Source organism: Megalops cyprinoides, chromosome 1 (assembly GCF_013368585.1).
Source record: "Megalops cyprinoides isolate fMegCyp1 chromosome 1, fMegCyp1.pri, whole genome shotgun sequence".
Classification (NCBI taxonomy): Eukaryota; Metazoa; Chordata; class Actinopteri; order Elopiformes; family Megalopidae; genus Megalops; species Megalops cyprinoides.
In genome coordinates this window covers 70,638,933-70,651,066 of record NC_050583.1, presented here as the reverse complement: position 1 = coordinate 70,651,066, position 12,134 = coordinate 70,638,933, and the positions used below count along the sequence as shown (strand labels likewise).

At 39.2% G+C, this 12,134-nt stretch overlaps 1 protein-coding gene across 1 annotated transcript in view; it reads right to left on the bottom strand.

Moving 5' to 3' along the window:
• LOC118774933 (polycomb complex protein BMI-1-like) overlaps positions 1-12,034 on the bottom strand; it is a 50,978-nt gene extending 38,944 nt beyond the window's left edge. The window contains exon 1 of the mRNA XM_036524557.1: positions 11,940-12,034. The gene's annotated coding sequence lies outside the window, so the exon portion shown is untranslated. The remainder of the gene's footprint in view (positions 1-11,939) is intronic.
• Positions 12,035-12,134: the final 100 nt, after the last annotated feature.

Genomic DNA, 12,134 nt, shown 5'->3' with positions numbered 1-12,134 from the left:
AAAACCTGCGACCTCTGCGGGACCATCAATGCCTCTCTCCAGCCCATTCTGTCAGACTGCAAAACAGCACTGACACAGGGTCAGTTTAGATGACCAAGTGCTCAGGAAGCTGGCAGAGGTAGTGGAGGAAAGAAGGCAAGAGGCAAGAAACGAGAGTCCAGCAGGGAGCCAACAGAGGATCCACTTTCTTAGGCAGGGGGAGCCTGCAGCTAACACCAATAAGAGACCAGCACCTAAGCTCCTGACATCAGGGTTAGAGTGGAGAATGGAGGTGGACATGGGCAGGCAGCTCCATTTTCCAGGGGAAATCTGCAGCATCACACTGCAGCCAGACATGGTGCTGTGGACCACAGCTGGAAATTCAGCACTGCTGGTTGAACTGACAGTGCCGTGGGAAGAGGGGTTGGAGGCAGCCCATGAAAGGAAGAGGGCAAAATATGCAGACCTGATCGCGGAGTGCAGGGAAGGTGGATGGATACTGTAGTCTGGGAAGGGCAGAGTAGTCATCAGTGAATATTAAGAAATGTTCAGATACAGAAAGCAAACAAAACCTTCTAACATGCAGTGGTAATGTATCTAACAGATTTTTTTGTCTGTCTGCCATTCCACTGAAAACACATGTTCATTAATTAAATGTGCAACCAACTGAATAATAGGCAGCGCTAGCACAAGTGTTTAGGAAACAAAAACAATGAACAAATTACCTATTAAACTACTAGTTGTTAACAGTAAGCAACAGTTCAAGCTTGTTATTTCATGGCTCTTATAGTATGTTACATTTTGGTCAAGATGGCAACGCAGTGTCTGAACGAACTTGTGCTTTGTAAGTGTTGGCAATTAGAAAGAGTCTGGCAGATTCATTCATTCATCATCCCTATGTTCATAAAATTTGGATGCTGCAGTCATATTTCCAAATAGCTTTTACATTAAGTTTTACATTTTACATTAAGCATTATTAAGTTTCTTATAGCATTTGCTATATTTTTAGAGTTAAATCACTATTTCCTCAAAGCTAAAATTAGCTAGAATTTCTCCAATCTAGTGTTCTAATCGCACCAGTTTTAGCATATGCGCTAAATGGCTAATCACACCGGTGTGACTGTACGCGCAAAAGGGTTAAAACAAAATTTGCCATTCAGCACATCTGTGTTTGCCACACCTTTCAGTAATTCAGCCAGGTAAATATCCATGCTGGAATTACGGAAGGAAGTTGCGGGCAAACTTGATAATATGATTGATTTGCGTTAAAACATTAACGCGTTAAAGTTTTGCGATTAATCGCGAACGAGCGTTAACATTGACAGCCCTAAAAATTATACACCATTAAAGAATAAAAAAATCAAGAACTGAAATGTCACCAATTAATAATTATTCATCCCCCTTCTTTAGTACTTTGTTGAACCACCTTTCACAGCTATTACAGCCATCAGTCTTTTTGAATAAGTCTATTCATTTTGTGATGGAACAATATTAGCCCATTCCTCCTTGCAAAACTGCTCAAGCTACACCAAGTTATTTGGGGTGGACAGCAATTTTGAGGTCTTTCCACAGATGTTTGATGGGGTTAAGGTCAGGACTCTGACTGGGCCACTCAAGGACATCAGTTTTCTTCATTTCAAGCCAATCCAGTCTTCCTCTGGCAGTGTGCTTTGGGTCATTGTCCTGCTGAAACACAAACTTCCTCCCTAGTTTACACTTTCTGGCAGAGGGGCGTAAGTTTTTATTTAGAATTTCCATGTATTGTGCAGCATTCATCTTCCCATCACTCTTGACCAGATTGCCAGGTCCCATAGCATGGTGCTACCACCAGTGATATTTGCTGGCCAATGTGCAGTGTTAGCTACACATCAGCCAGTGTACGCCACATATACTGCTTAGTGTTTGAGCCAGAAAGTTCCAATTCAGTCTCATCAGATCACAAGACCTTCTGCCATATCTTTTTAGTATCTTCCAAGTGACTTTTTGCAAAGTTTTTACAGGCAAGCATGTGCTTTTTTCAGCAAGGGATTCTTCCTTGCAACATTTTGTGCAATAGCTTGGAGACTGTTGACCCATCGACATCAATTTCAGTTGTAGCCACTGACTTCTGTAGCTCAGTTAGAGTGACAGTTGGCATCAGAGTAGTCTTAGCCTCTCTGAGAAGTGCCATTCTTGTTTGGTGACTAAGTTTAGGGGGGTGGCCTGCCCTAGGCAGTGTGGCCATAGTTCCACATTTCTTCCACTTCTGTATGATGGACTGCACTGAGCTCCAAGTTATACTCAGGTGTATTCCACCCCTAACCCTTTGAATTGTTCTTGTATCCTTCCCCAGACTTCTGCTTCTCCACAGTTACATCCCTCACTTGTGTTGAATGCTCTTTTCTCTTCATTTTGGTTTGTTCAATGGAAAATCCAACCAAACAGTTTGACATTATAGAGAGGGAAGGTATTTACGCTCATTAAGTCATAAAACAGGTGATCCACTAACTTCCTACACAGGTGGAGACCATCAACAAATTGGATGAGTTTATAAGACAGTATCTTGCACCTGAGCAAGGTTAGCCTTATAATAACAAACGGTATGAATACTTTTTAAATAAAGTTTTAGTTTTTTTTTTATTTTTTTGAAAGGTTTTTGACGTTTCTTTTAATTTGCAATGATGTACAATACTGTGAAGACCAGTTGAAAAAAATCTTACTTTAATATGTTTTAAATTTGGAATCTGAGACAATAAGTAGTGAAAACAGTATTGGGGGCTGAATACTTTTTCAAGGCACTGTAAATGTAACATAACAGTGTCTGCCAAGTGACAAAATGCAATGCAAATTAATTATCCAACTAGAAATACAAATGCAATCAACTGTCATATGATGTGCTATCGCACAAGCAGTTCCTAAAAGTGATTATTCAAATCTTGCTTATGATATATATTTGAATATATATATTTTAGTAATACGTTTGCTGAACATCACTGTATTTATTTATTTATTTATTTTTACAAAATTCCTCTAAAAAGACACTCCCACACATACAAACAAGCCCTATTAATCACTGGTGCTGCTCTTCACCTTCACTGACTTTTAGTTTCCTCACCTCTTACACCTGTGTAGAAACCAGCATGAGTGCACACAACCTACCTCCAAAAAAGTCCAAGCAGGACAACTGCAGAGAATTCTGCAGACACTGTAAAATGTTGCAGTAAATTCTGTCAGAGGACATACTACTCATATAGTGGACAGATACAAGCAAGAACATAAGAAATCATTAAACTGTCATTAAAACCTGCATAAAACAAAGACCATTTTATACATAATCTTCTTTCATTGGTTTTGTACAGATGTGGACAAATTTGTTGGTACCCTTACAGCTCATTGAAACAATGCTTCATTCCTCCTGAAAAGTGATTCAATTAAAAGCAATTGTCTCATGTATACCTGCATGCCTTTGGTATGTCATAGAGTAAAGCAAAGAAAGTGTGAAAAGAGACAAATTATTGCTTATTCTACAAAGATATTCTAAAATGGCCTGGACAGATTTGTTGGTACCCCTAGAAAAGATTATAAATAATTGGATTATAGTGATACTTCAAACTAACTATTTTCTTTAATTAGTATCACACATGTCTTCAATCTTGTAATCAGTCATTCAGCCTATTTAAATGGAGAGAAGTAGTCACTCTGCTGTTCGGTATCATTGTGTGCACCACACTGAACATGGACCAGAGAAAGCAAAGGAGAGAGTTGTCTGAGGAGATCAGAAAGAAAATAATAGACAAGCATGTTAAAGGTAAGGGCTATAAGGCCATCTCCAAGCAGCTTGATGTTCCTGTGACTACAGTTGCAAATATTATTAAGAAGTTTAAGGTCCATGGGACTGTAGCCAACCTCCTTGGACGCAGCCGCAAGAGGAAAATCGACCCCAGATTGAACAGAAGGATAGTGTGAATGGTAGACAAAGATCAAAGGAAAACTTCCAAAGAGATACAAGCTGAACTCCAAGGTCAAGGTACATCAATGTCTGATCGCACCATCCGTCGTTTTCTGAGCAACAGTGGGCTCAATGGAAGAAGACCCAGGAGGACTCCACTGTTGAAAGAAAAACATAAAAAAGCCAGACTGGAATTTGCTAAAATGCATATTGACAAGCCACAATGCTTCTGGGAGAATGTCCTTTGGACAGATGAGACAAAATTGGAGCTTTTTGGTAAGTCACAGCAGCTCTATGTTCACAGATGAAAAAATGAAGCTTTCAAAGAAAAGAACACCATACCTACTGTGAAACATGGAGGAGGCTCGGTTATGTTTTGGGGTTGCTTTGCTGCGTCTGGCACGGGGTGCCTTGAGACTGTGCAGGGCACAATGAAATCTCAAGACTGTCAAGGCATTCTGGAGCAAAATGTACTGCCCAGTGTCAGAAAGCTCTGTCTCAGTCGCAGGTCATGGGTCCTCTAACAGGATAATGACCCAAAACACACAGCTAAAAGCACACAAGAATGGCTAAGAACAAAACATTGGACTATTCTGAAGTGGCCTTCTGTGAGCCCTGATCTGAATCCTATTGAACATCTATGGAAAGAGCTGAAACATGCAGTCTGGAGAAGGCACCCTTCAAACCTGAGACAGCTGGAGCAGTTTGCTAAGGAAGAGTGGGTCAAAATACCTGTTGACAGGTGCAGAAGTCTCATTGAGAGCTACAGAAATCGCTTGTTTGCAGTGATTGCCTCTAAAGGTTGTGCAACAAAATATTAGTTTAAGGGTCCCATCATTTTTGTCCGTGCCATTTTCATTTGTTTTATTATTTAAAATATTCTGTTGAATAAAAAAATCAAAAGCAAAGTTTGATTTTTACTAAATATGGAATAAACAATGCTTTATGCCAATTACTTTTGTCAGTTTCAAGTTATTTCAGAGAAAATTGTGGGTTCTTTTTTCGTGGAAGGGTACCAACAAATTTGTCCACGTCTGTATGTCTGTAAGTGCCATCATTATCAATGTGACTGCAAGAATGATGAATTTTTGAATTTAAAAACATAAAGCATATCAAACCATTTCAAAGCAAAAAGTCAGATTATCAAACAAACCTAAAAATCAATATGACATCAAACCAATATCAAAATATGATATCGTTAACAGTGTAAAAACATATTCTATGGCTCTGTGAACCATCACAAGCTATGCCACAAGCTCAGTGAAGTTAAACAGGAGCTCTACATGCTTCATCTATGTGATCTCTTACTTGCAGGCCTAGACATAATCTTTTGGAAGGCCACCCTTCTAGACTAATACTATTTTTTTGTCAGGTTGAAAACTGATGACGCAATGCATTTGTCAAACTTTGCAACCTTTCAGTGTACCCATGTAAATGTTTGTTAAATGCTGTGTTGCAATATATGTCTTACAGCCAGGGTACCACTTGAATTTTGCTCATATGCATGACTCCTGGCAGATAAGGATGGCAGGAGGGTCATTTTGCAAATTTTCACATGAACTAAGAACAAACTAAAATGATCTGTAAGTTCAGTTATTTCACAACTAGGGCTGTCACAGTGAAGGAATTTCCCCTGCGGAGACTTAGGGTGGGTGAAATAAACAATTCATAAGTTTTAAACTGCGCGCCTGAGTAGCATGCTCGCGCTGTCCCACCCGGGACGTGAAACCCTTTGTCCAGCATATCCAAGATGTATACACTACCCACCCAAGTCACTTAATAGCCGTCTCGGTTATCAAATCGACTGTCGTGGTACTGCAATGCTTGTGTTCAAGTAACCCTATATATTGTTATAATTGTTCTATTTTATTATTAGTTATTGTTGTTAATCTCTTATTGTGCCTAATTTGTAAATTAAACTTTATCACAGGTATGTATGTATTGGAAAAAACAGTATATGTAGGGATCGGTTCTACCCGCGGTTTCAGGCATCTGCTGGGGGTCTTAGAACATACAGTATCCCCCGCAGATAAGGGGGGGCTAATAAAGCAAATTGTTTAGTTTAAATCTTTTAAGTGTAAATCTACAGAGCCCCTAAAGGGACATGAGAAAAATTTTCTATCGAAGTTTCTCGTGCACACAAGAAACTATTTAATTTTTTTTTTTTTTTTTTTGCTCAACCAAAATAGTTTCTCGTGCGTAGCAGTTGTGGCGGCTGCTTGCCATCCCCTACGGTTGGCTTGTCAATAGCACAGTATTGCAATATTGCAGTTATTCCAACAGCCCTATTCACAACTAATTAATAATTAGCTTAATAATGACTAATATTCTTAGACCATCAGTCTAGACACAGTTGAAGATGACAAAAGAGGAATACCTTTAAATTTATAAGAATGTTTTAAGAGCACAGGAAAAATATAGGTTTGCAGCAGGCCAGCAAGTGGTGTGCACTGTTTCATTCAACATAATTAACCTCTAAATAAAATCCAGAGCTGCACTGCATAGTAAACGTGCTTCTGCAGGTCATGTATTTTTGGTCTTTAGACAGTAGGCAGGTGCCAAAGGAAGGCTTTAATTTAAATGGTACTCCTATGTGAGGATAAAATATGAATCTGGCAAAACTGATTTTGACAGGTGCAATGATACTGCAAACCTAAGTCATATGCCATTTTTGCCTCCCTCCCTCACATTTATCAGCCATATAGATGCCTATCCTTAGTCAAGTAATTAACTTTGCAACAGAAAACAAACAAATACATGGTAATACATTGATAAAAGCCAGCTTTTAACTTACATACTAACTGCCCACCAAAATGTGGGAAAGCACTCTAATTGCAACAATGAAATTTTAGCCTAGAGGTAGAAGAGACTGTGGTGACAGTTTTACAGCAATAGCTGCAGTAGCTGGATTATTATAAAATTTGTCACTGTACAACTTAAAATCAATGCTTCCTCATGATATTTACTTTTCTATCTTGCAAAATAGATAAACAGTTGTTTTCATTGTAATAGCCTGTTTTTACAGCAGGCAGTTGCAGACATTACAGAAACTGGTTTAGTGCAGTAGCCTACTCTATCAGCTGAGACACTGAACTTTTCTGATATCTCCACTGTCTGTGCTCACGTATAAAAATGGGACTGCATCAACAAAAATGAAATACTGTCATGAAAACACAAGAATGAAAATAATGAAAAATAAATCTTGAAAAGCCCTCTCTGTCAGTGAGGCATATATTAAAATCTTGCACGTAAGTGGCATACTAAAATCAAATCTGGTGACTCGAGGTATGGTTCACCCCACCATGCAAAACTGGTGAAAACAGCAACCACACCTACAGGAAGACATTGGAACTGCTGTAAGAAACATGACCATGGTAATTCACTGTAAAATTTGTTACACATTACCACTCACAACCTGAACAAGTGGTCTAAGTGGTGCTAATATTCTTCAGAAGAGAATAATAATAATGGGAATGTCATATTCAGGATATTAAAATACATTCACATTGATTCTGAGAACGTGTTGGTATAAACACTGCAAGTAACAGTTGTTACAAGGGTAACTACAGTACACTTATTCATTGTGTCTCACACCTACATGGATTTGTAGGTTATGGTAATACTTCCTTGTAACTAATACCTGCTCACTGTTTGTTTGTTTGTTCATTCATTAATTCATTTAAAGAACCTCTTTTCCAGGGGGTATTTCGGAAAAGTGGTTTAATAAATCCTAAACCATAGCCAACTCAGACTAGACATAACACAATGTAACAATTCTTTCTTGATTCCACTGGCTGATTCCAATATCAGTAATCAAGTTAAGTCAATCTTAGAGAGTCTGAACTAAAAACAGGCATGCTCACTGGGTATTTAATAAGTCATCACCTGTTGATCACAAATATAATGATTAATTATGAATTCCACACTGGAAATACGGCACATCTTTCTATTCATTATTTGAACAAGAAACCACAGCAATACTTCAGTGGCAGCAAAGGAAAGAGAGCAGACTTGGATAACAGAGTGAATGTGAATGTGTACATTTATCAATGAAATTTGTCTCTTTTAGACAATTATTTCAATAGCCCTTAAAAATGAAAATGGGTGATTTGGGGGAATGTTTTAAGTTGTGTAATGTTGTGTAACTGTATTTTTATTTGCTGCCTATTGCAGGTATATGCTTTGTATTTATTATAGCATAATGAAACAGATGATTGTCATGCACTTTCTGCCAGTGCTCCGCCTCCTTAGCTGTTGTGTTTTTGTTTTTTCCTTTGCCCATGTGCTTTTGTTTTCCTTGTGTTTTAGTCCTGCCCCGCTCCCCGCCCGGTCTCCGCCCGTCTGATTGCCTGCACACCTGCTTCCCATTCCCTCGTCTGCCCTGCCCTATATCTTCCCTGCTTTGCCCTGTCCTGTTGCTAGTTCGTCACAGTGTTTTTCGCCTGTTTCGTCCCCGCCGTTTGCGTATTGCTTCTGTCTGCCGGTTTCGCGTTTTTTGACCCTGCTTTTTCCCAGACCTCGTTTTTGCCTGCCTCCTTGTCTCGTTCGCCTGATTACCTGCCTGGCCGGTTCCCGACCTTGCCTGCTCCCGTTTCCCGATCCTCGCTCTGTCCTCGGACTGCCTTCCGGTTTTCGACCCTGCCCGTTTTCTGATTAACGATTCTGCCTCACGATTCTATTAAAGACGCTTGGAACCCGAAGCTCCCGTGGTCCGCGCCTGAGTCCCTGCCTGAGCCCTGACACTTTCAGCTGTAACCCTGGGGGTGTCCAGTGAACTTGGCAAATTAAAGTCAAGTATGAGAACATTATTCAAAATAATAAAGGTCATTGTTCATTTATTTCCCTTTACAGCTCTCAAAACACCACCAATTTAAATGTATAACTGCTGGAATAGAGTGAGATGAATTGCATTTTTAAATAAATGTTCAGCTTTTACATAGTTACAGTACAAAAGCTTCAATTAGTACCTGAACATTAATGCTGTGAAAGGATTTCTGATTCACAAAATCTGCCTCGGAGGGAGCTTTAAGGAGAATATTCCATGAATGCACCCAATGACATCTGGATATCCTGAGGGATGCATTAAGTTTCATCACTGATGCAGAATTTCAGATTAACAATATCAACCGTGGAATATACATGGATTATAGGATACAGCAGGCTACCAGCGATTCCGTATAACTATTCTTTAACGGTATGCATGGATTTATGGTCAGGCAACAAAACAAAAAAATACAAAAAAGGCTTTAATGCAAGGCACACTCTTCAAATAGGCCTGCATACCGTGGCTTTTCCAACGTTCCTTTACAATTCTGCATTGCCAATATTGTAAAGAAAGCTGATACCGGCGGGAAAAAAATCACAGGGTAATGTGCACTGTCTGTAATGGAGTGAGTGCAAATCCGCGATGTGTTACAAAGGAAATGTGTGCCTTAATTTGGTTGAGGAGATAAGCAATCGACTCCGCTGAAAAACGATAACGCTCTTAAAGATAATGTTCTTCAAACAGAACATCTATTCGGCGTGCAATACTTTTGTCACGGTGCAAAGCTTGTTGAACACGGCGAGCGCCTATATCAATGGGATTTTCTTGAAAAGGACAGGCCATAACGATCAAGGGACTGACTAAACCCATGTTTTCATGCGTTCACCTTAAGTTAACCTGCCAGATATCAGGTCAACTTCGGAGGATGGTTTGCCATAGTTACTGATACGGGGTTACTTTGATTTCTGTGGCACTACACATTCGGGAATTCTTCCATTTCTGTTTTAACAGATCTCGATTAGGCCTACTTATCTCGCTTTCTGGAATAACCCCATAGCAATTCACAGAGCATTATGAAATTATACATGAACGTATCCACGCTCCACAGACTACCCACGATTACCGCTTTACCCAGCGGTAAATTGTGATTAGAACTGTTCATTGTTTAATGAAGGAGCAGATACATAGTATCGCATTCCGGTGTGTTTTTATATAAAACGATTTTTGTCAAGATATTTGTTTAAAAGCGCAGGATTAAAATTATCTAGCCCTGTTTGATCTCCTGGCGAATTCTATTCATCACGATTTTAATTTCTTACACAGCAGATACAGGATTACAATCATATTATCGGTTTACATATTTTTAGATTTAACGACGTTAGTTTTAGCAATATTAGCCTACTGATAGTCCGTTTTTTGCATGGACTAGGCTGTCTTCTCTTTATTTCCATCTGATAATAAATTCACACGTCTAAAACGGCTGAGCAAAACGATGCATCTTTGATATATTCATATACATTGTAGGTTTGTTTTACATTTGTATCGAGAATGAAGCCCTTGAAATGCACCGGTGGAGCGGATCACGCTTCCTCGTCGATTACAGTAGCCTACTCCTTCGCCACACATCCAGCCCTCATTCATGCAAGCTTCCAACGATCGTACCGCAACTTCCTCAACTTGTCTGAGGTTTTCTCAAGGAAACCCATTCCAAAAAACATAACTACGCTGATACAACATGGACGCACGTGAGAAGCCTTTAGTTATTGCTCAAGACTTCATGTTTCAAGAAAATCATGCAGTCTTGCACTGATTTATGACTAATGAAACCACAACAGCCACACATTAATTTTGTGATAAGAATACACCCGTAAGCACTGCCACCGTATATTTTTCGTTCGAACGATAATTTGCTGTTTTTCTTGATGAGTGGCTACAACAAGCGAGAAATAACAGCATGGAGTCTAACAAACATAGGCTATTAATAACTGACACGCTGGAACAGGGCAAATATAAATATTTTCTTCTCAAAATTGCCGAAGGACAAAAGAAAACCCAAATATCGTTTACAAACGCAACCAAGTCTAGTTTTCTTAGAATTATCTCCTTGTTCACATTTACTGTCATTTATTTAAAGCGTAATGAGTCTGAGAAAGTGGAATCGCGTAAAAAGGATTATTACCTACCAGTCAGAGACATGTAGCCTATCACATAAATTATTTTTTTCTGCGCCATACATTGCACAGACTGTTCAGTCTCTTGATTGGTGTGTAGGCCTTTTTTTATTTTAAAATATGCCAACAAAATATTTTCATCTTAATGTTCAAATATAGCGACTGTCTGCATTCGTTCTAAACGTTACTGTTATGGTTTCCAAGCAGGTTCCAGCTAATTATTTTGCTACAAATAGCATCCCAGTCCTGACACATACATCTAACCACGACGATTCCATTCAATGTCTTCGTAAGAGAACGAAAACTAGAAATTACGTTGCTACTGTCGCTTTACAAATAATTTGCCTGCTTTATTTCCCATGGTGATCCGTAAACAGCAAAAAAAAGTTCTTGGAAACCATGTGCAATACTTTCCACGGAAAGTCAAAATTCATATAAATCTAAATTTATAGTGTTAGCACTGCTAGAATCGATAATTAATACCCAATGAGTGACATATGCATTTTCCAATTATACTCTGCTTAACGATCTCTTGAAGTGTAAATGTTGACTATGCACAGTGTGGTCACTACACGATTTAAAATGCATCCAGAGAATCACCTGGCGCCTATGTGATGGTTGACTCAATACAGACGAAATCTGCACATTTAATATATAAGAATTCCGGATATATTTCTTAATTGGGTGGCAAATACTGAAAACGCCGAACAAAAAACGTACCGAGTCTAAGCACCCGACAATTATCAGGCAGGGTTTAGTGCGGCAAGACAGTCGGTGATTACTGTGATACTATCACATTTTTTTTTTTTTGCGACAATAGCTAGCAAAGAACGAATAAATAGACTAGTTAGTCCAGTGCGGGTCGTGGAGACATGAGTGTCATTTAAGAGCATAGAAAACAAAGAAAGAAGGGACATCTGCTTAGAAAATAAACTGAAGCTGAAGCGGCCATCTTGAATTCGAACGATGAGATTGGATGTCAGGTACTGGCTAGAGATACATCGCATAGTGCAGCCATCTCGAAAACTAAATGGCATGACTAATGTGTTGTGTGTCTATTTACTAAAGGTGAAATTTATGTGAATATTGCACTTACCTTCACCAGCCCTCGTTGTTCCGTGCGAATATGCAGAACGGAAACGGTGCCTTTACTTGGTTCAGTACTGCAGGGACGCCACAAAATGGCTTTTTTTCACTGCCAGAAGACGGACGGCCCCATTTAGTCACGTGTTTTCATTCTTCTTCATCATACTTACGAAGCTGATTGGTTAAATAGAAAACTGAACCCGGG